We start from the raw sequence: 6,415 nt of genomic DNA, 5'->3' as shown, positions 1-6,415 counted from the left end.
GTGATAATGTAGATGGAGATGATAATTGTGAAGGTAATTTGGTAGGCAAGGATGATGTTGGTCAAAGAACAACTTCAAGTGGATGAGTGGAGTTAGAATTGTTAGATGGTAGTGTAACAAGAGATTGAGTAGGGTTTCAGGGAATGGGAATATGTGTAAGTGGAGACTAGTTAGAAGTATCTGACAAGGTATTTGGTGAAATGAGAATATGTGATGGAGGTGATTTAGAAGGTATCGTTTTAAAGAGGTCAGAAGACTGCATAGGAAATGTATTATGGTTTGTAGAATGAGGATAATTAGATCCTGTGGGAGAAAGTTGCTTACCATTGATTGAAGAAGACTTAATCTAGGGACAACTTACTGATGAGTGGTGCATATATATATATATATATAGTGATATTATGGGTAAATTGTAGGGAATTCATGACTTTAATGGATTATTTTTATACAAGTTTCTTTATATATTTCTATTTTCAAGAATCATGGGTGTGAGTATGAGTTTTAGGTTTTTAGGCAGAAATATTGTGATTTTATACTCACACGATGGTTGGAGGTGTTGGATGTGTTGAAGTGAGAGCTAGATCGTTAAGCAGAAGAAAGAATGTGAAATTGTTGGATGACGTCACGATAGGGTTTTGCTGTGTCGTGACACAACAAGATGATCTGGGTAGAGAGTTAATACCACGGTTGAAGCATTATGCGCAGCGGTGTGACAAGGTCTTTAGCGAGTGGTGGATTATGGGAGAATTCGACGTCGCAACGTGGATTGCAAAGAAAGGAAAAATCTTACCTTTTCCAACTTCGACTTTGACTTATATTTTCCCAAAAACACCCTTAGTAATCAAAAACTATAAACAAGGCATCGTAAATTATTTTAAAAGGGCTTTTTTTTTTTTTTTTTTTTTTTTTGCAAGAAAGAAAAGGAGATTCTTCCTAGGGTTTTGGATCATTCATGTTTTGGGGGAATAATTTTGCTTTCTTCATGTTGATTTGTAACTAAATTCTTCTCTAGGGATCCAATGTAGCCTATTGGAAGGCTCTGTGTTTAGACATCGATTTATTGTTTTAATTCAATGGAACTCTTGATTCATTCATTGTGTTTATTCAATCTTTGATTTCTTTATTGTGTGATAACCATTAATGTGAATTATTAGTTGTATGTGTTATGATTTAAATATATCATGTGTTATTCTTGAAGAGGTCATGTGACTGAATGATTAGTATTTTGTACATACGCCTTGACAGAATATTATTTGGTTCATGATTTCATGAATGATTAAGTATTTGTGCATTGCTCTAACAAATTCGCCTTTATTCATGACTTTAAGTACTCCTGCGTTTAAAAGGTTTTTATACCATAGGCTAGACTATATGCTCTAACTAGTCTTGGTTGAAGATACTAGGTTAATACCGAAGCCTTACAGTATACTTGGTTTAGTGAGTGTGAACCCTAGAGAGTGAATTAAGATACAATAGTTAGATGGTTGTCATAAAGCTGGATAGTTTTGGTGAGATTGGAACCCTAGTTTGGTTAATTGGATTTTTGATAATTTACCTAGTGGTTTAACTTTAGTTTTAATTAGTTGTTTTTCATTTGAATTATGATAATTCTTTTAAATCATTTAGGGTATTAGTTTTATTTAAGGCAAGGTTATTAGGATTCGTAAATTGCTTACAAATCTCTGGGATCGCCCCTTGCTTTTGCACACTACACTGCGATAGTGATTTGTGCACTTGTGAGAAAGTAGAATTTGTTCATCAAGTTTTTGGAGTCGTTGCCAGGGATTTGACTAAAGTTATTTAGTTTTCTTGAAAATGTGTACTTTGTTTTGTTAATTTTTTTTTTTTTTTTGTGTTCTTTAATTTTATGTATTATTTTTTATTTGTGTTATTTTTTTTCTTTGCTGTATCAGTGGATAAAGAATTTTTTTCCTTACGTTGAAGAATGATTTGATTGATAGAAAGAGGATAGAACCAGAGATCCTTGAAAATTCATCAATTGAAGCTTAGAACCAAAGATATGACTGAATTACCTCATCCTATGAAGAATATGCATTCCTACTATAGGAACACCATCATCTTGCTATGTTTTGAATGATGCAACAAGGACTACGAGCTGAGAACATTCACTTTTAGATGTTACCTTCATTTCATGACTAGCCACAGAGGACCCATTAACTTTTATTTTTGATTTTACTTATTGTTCAAACTTTCCCTTGGAGAGTTTGACAGAAGATCATTTGTGATGCATTGTTTTCCTTACACATTGAAAGATGCAACTAAGAGATGGTTCATGTCTTTGACCCCAGCTTGACTTACCATGTGGGATGCAGTTTACAACGGATTCATAGGTAATTCTTTATCATGCTAAGACTACTAAACTACATGGTAAGATTGCTACCTATACTCAAATAGAAGGTGAGTTGCTCCATGAGGCTTGGGAACGTTTTAAATTGTTTTTAGTTCAATGTCCACATCATAGATATCCTTTAGATTGCTTAATCAATTTTTTTTTATGATGGATTGACATAGGCTTGCCAAGGCATACTTGACAATGTGGCAAATGGTGCTATAGGAAAAAAGATTACACAAAGACATATGAGCTATATGAGATCTTGGAGCAAATTTGCAGCAAAAAAGTGTTAGAGGAAGATCTAAAGGAATTTATGTAGTGAACAAGAACTCGAGTTGACAATGCAGGTTTCAGAATTACCAAGCAAATAAGACTGTGTGTAATATGATGATAGGACAAGGACAAGCCAAAGTAACTCTACAAGGTATGTTATTTGTGGTAATAATGGTCATACAATTAACATTTGTCCTTCTAGTGAGAGGTTTCTAGAGTAGTAGAGCAAGCAAATGTGATGAATTCCTACACCAAAGGCCTAACAACCCCTTTTCCAATACTTATAATCCAGGTTGGAGGAATCATCCCAATCTTCTCTTGGAGCAATAATCAACAACATGCAAGCTCTAACAATCAACAGAGGAAACCTTCATTGGTGGAGACACTGAATAGCTTCATTCAAGCCTCTAGAAGAATCAGAACTATGAGTAGAGACTTCAACAATAGAGGCATCCATAGGAAGTTGGAATTTCAAATAGGAAAATAGCTCAGGCAACGTAGGACATGTTCCTGGAAATTACCAGCCAATCTGAGCAAGCAAAAGCAACACGACTCTGAGGAGTAGTAGGTAATTTAAAGAAATTAATTCTGAGACTAATAAGATTGATTGATCATGCAGCAAAGATAAAGCTAAGAGAAGCAATCGAGTTCACCTATTCAAACTCAAGACATTAGTTCTATTGTTGCTCCACCTAAGCCTTATTTTCCACTTGTGCTATTCCAAGTCAATTAAATAAAAGCAAATGGGATAAGTCCTTTTCTGACATTTTTGATATATTGTCCAAACTTAATGTTTTCTGCCTATGCAAAGTTTTTCAAGACTTGAATACACGGAAATTTAGGTATGAGCCTAATGAGAAAGTGATGATTTTGAACAGTAAGCCTAGTGCTTCAATGCAAATTGCCACCCACGTTGAAGGTGTTAGAGTAGGTGCCCAGAGCCAATCATATTTTGTAAATTGACTCTTTGTAATTATGTTTTATTATCAATAGGCATTTATATATCATGTTTTAACATTTCGATATTTTTCTGAACAAGTGCTCTAGCCTTTGAGTCAGTGATGAACTCTTTTTCAAGTATAAGCCGATTTCATAGAGAATTGACACTCTATATTTGTCTACATGCTCTCAGAAATTGAGGCAAGTAATCAGCTAACTAAAAATTATCAATTCGTTTCCACAGAGTATAAGCTGAATAATTTTTTTCCTTAATAAGATCATCACATCTTTATCACTAGGATTATCTCATTTGTAAGCTATCAATGGAGTTGGACAAGGAACCAACCTGTGAGACGATCATCAAATTCATCATGGCCTCCAACTACTGAAAGACTTAAGAGCGCTAAGAATGATAATTGTCTCGATAAGCTTTGGATTAATAGTCTAAAGATTAGAGGAAACAACAAATGTTAGAAAATTAAGTGAGTTTTGTATCATCGTACAAAATCATTGATGATTTAGAGCTTTCAGACTTTTCTGACATTGACGTAATCAATAGCTCTAATACCATGTAAAACTTAGGTGTTCGAACAGAGATTTGAGAGGAAATTAGAGGGAAGATGGCTATTGGATTTCAATAGATTCAACAACACTAAGCTTAATGTACAGTAACTGTTTTATAACAATTAAACATAAGCTAACTACATCACTTCTAGACTAAAACGACATCACTTTGGCTTGATTACTTTTAATACAAAAACCACTACTTTTCAGTTACGGAGTGAAGTAGCTACTGAAGGTTTTCTTAACACAGAAGTTTATATTATCGAAAAAAAAGAACCATACACCCTAATTAGAAGTATAATGACTTTTATCCTTCAGTTTATAATTCAATGAACAATATTACAATTATATGATAGTAAAGAAAAAAAAAATGCAAATGAAATACCATACTTTCAAGTCTGCTGTTGAGAGATGAAATTATTTTCTAAGAGAAATAAGGAATTGAGAAATCTATACTATAAATCATAATTTCTTGGATATTGATATATTTTGATTACTAAAGCGTATGCCTTCTCTAAACTCCTGATACTATGAAGAAAGTGATATTAATTGTTACAAATTTTGACACAAGAAAATAATAACAATAAATATAAAATTAATGTAAGTTTTTATTTGCCAAATTATGAAATGTGTGAACATTATTTGGATACATGCACTTTGGACAGTTAGCACAATTGTGATTCCCGTTTTATCATTTACGCATGCCGAGACATTTCTAGTAGGTGGGTAACATATGATTAAACTTTTCTCTTTGTACACGTGTCATTATCTATGATATTTTATCTTATTGCCTTATGAAACTTGTACAAAACGTCTCTTTAACGGTGTCACTCTCTCTAGAGTGGTCCAAAAAGGTTTTTCCAGGTGTACGATTGAGATTTGTTTTGCAAGGATATAAAATGGGTCATCTTCTTCCTTGCAAACTAACCTGGTTTTTGCCTTCTTTTTGCTCTGAATTTTTCGTGAGTATTCTTGCCCAGGTTCATATTGGTTGTTGACTCTATTGACAATTATATTACTTTGATTGAGTTATGGGACGATGTTCCATTCATTGAAAACTTGAGAGAATCAAGTTCTGGGCGAACGAAGAGTTCCGCCATTGAAGATCATGTGGAGCTTGAACTGACCAGCCGTGTCTTGGTGGAAGCTTTCTGTAGCAGAGCACTGAAGGGATCAGAGAGTGGCGTTAGAGTCGTTTAGAACAGGGAGTGTTCTTTCATTGTAGTACTTAACACCCAACTCTGGATTTGCTTGTAATTGTATTTGTTACGGTGGATTGGCTTCTTTTGACGGAGTCCCATGGTTAGGCTAAAATGATTTTTAGCCAAACCATGTGAATCTATGTGTGCTTTACTTTTATGCTCATGGTTGGTTGTTTATTTTGTTGATTTGATGAATATTAAGCAAAAACGTAAATACCATTGAAACCCATTCCACTGTGCATTAAAGAGTTCGTATACTCTCAGTTAATATAACAGATAATGCAATCTGTAATAAAACAAATAATATTTTTATCGCTGACCGGAGAACTCCATTTTGGGTAATACAATTTCATTAATACATCAGATGAAATTACAGGTCGACAGTTGGAAATGACATATACAGCTTTATTTCTGTTTTTCTAACATTATACTGGCCTGGAAAAAACCGAAAATGGATGATGAGGATAATATATCTCTCAAAAGACCATATTGGGACTGTTGATGTAGTGATGCTTTGCTGGAAATGTGTCAAATGCTCAGTCTGCAGGTTGTGCGTGGAAGATGCAGAAGGTTACATGCAGCGTGTTTTTTGACGTGCATGGGAGTGTTTTTTGTGTAATATCTTGTTTAGAAAATTAAGGGTATTTAAGTAACTGTATTAGAAGTAAATGTGTGGTAACATTTGAATTTTGAAAGCTGTAATGTCTGCTGTAGTTGGTGTAATTAGCAGAGAGTTGTTACGTGTTATATACTGTCTTCCTTCAATGAATATGAAGCTTTTGCATTATTTTTATTGTGCTCTGTTTTCCTTTCTCTTTGATGATCTCCGGCTGAACCAACAATGGTATCAGAGCCATCGCAAAAAACCAAAAACTTAGCATCCTAACCTTCGTTTACGACTCAAAAACACACTCATTCTCAGCAAAAACTTAACCCATCTGCCTTCCTTCTTCTCTGATCAGACGTGAAAAACAGAGCATAACAACTCAATCTACATTGATGGCTCCACCGGTGTTCAATGGAGAACATTACCACATCTGGCCAATAAAGATGAAAGCCTTCCTTCGTGACAGGGACTGTGGCA

The 6,415-nt window shown here is 34.3% G+C and overlaps 1 non-coding gene across 1 annotated transcript; it reads right to left on the bottom strand.

Moving 5' to 3' along the window:
- Window positions 1-2,378: 2,378 nt before the first annotated feature.
- LOC116139813 lies at window positions 2,379-2,485 on the bottom strand. Its single transcript, XR_004129512.1, has one exon. It is a non-coding gene; the product is annotated as a small nucleolar RNA R71 (small nucleolar RNA).
- Between the last annotated feature and the right edge of the window lie 3,930 nt (window positions 2,486-6,415).

This window comes from Pistacia vera, unplaced genomic scaffold (assembly GCF_008641045.1).
Source record: "Pistacia vera cultivar Batoury unplaced genomic scaffold, PisVer_v2 Contig359, whole genome shotgun sequence".
In the NCBI taxonomy this organism is placed as follows: Eukaryota; Viridiplantae; Streptophyta; class Magnoliopsida; order Sapindales; family Anacardiaceae; genus Pistacia; species Pistacia vera.
Note: the sequence above shows the minus strand (reverse complement) of the source record. Positions and strands in the feature narration are given on the sequence as shown.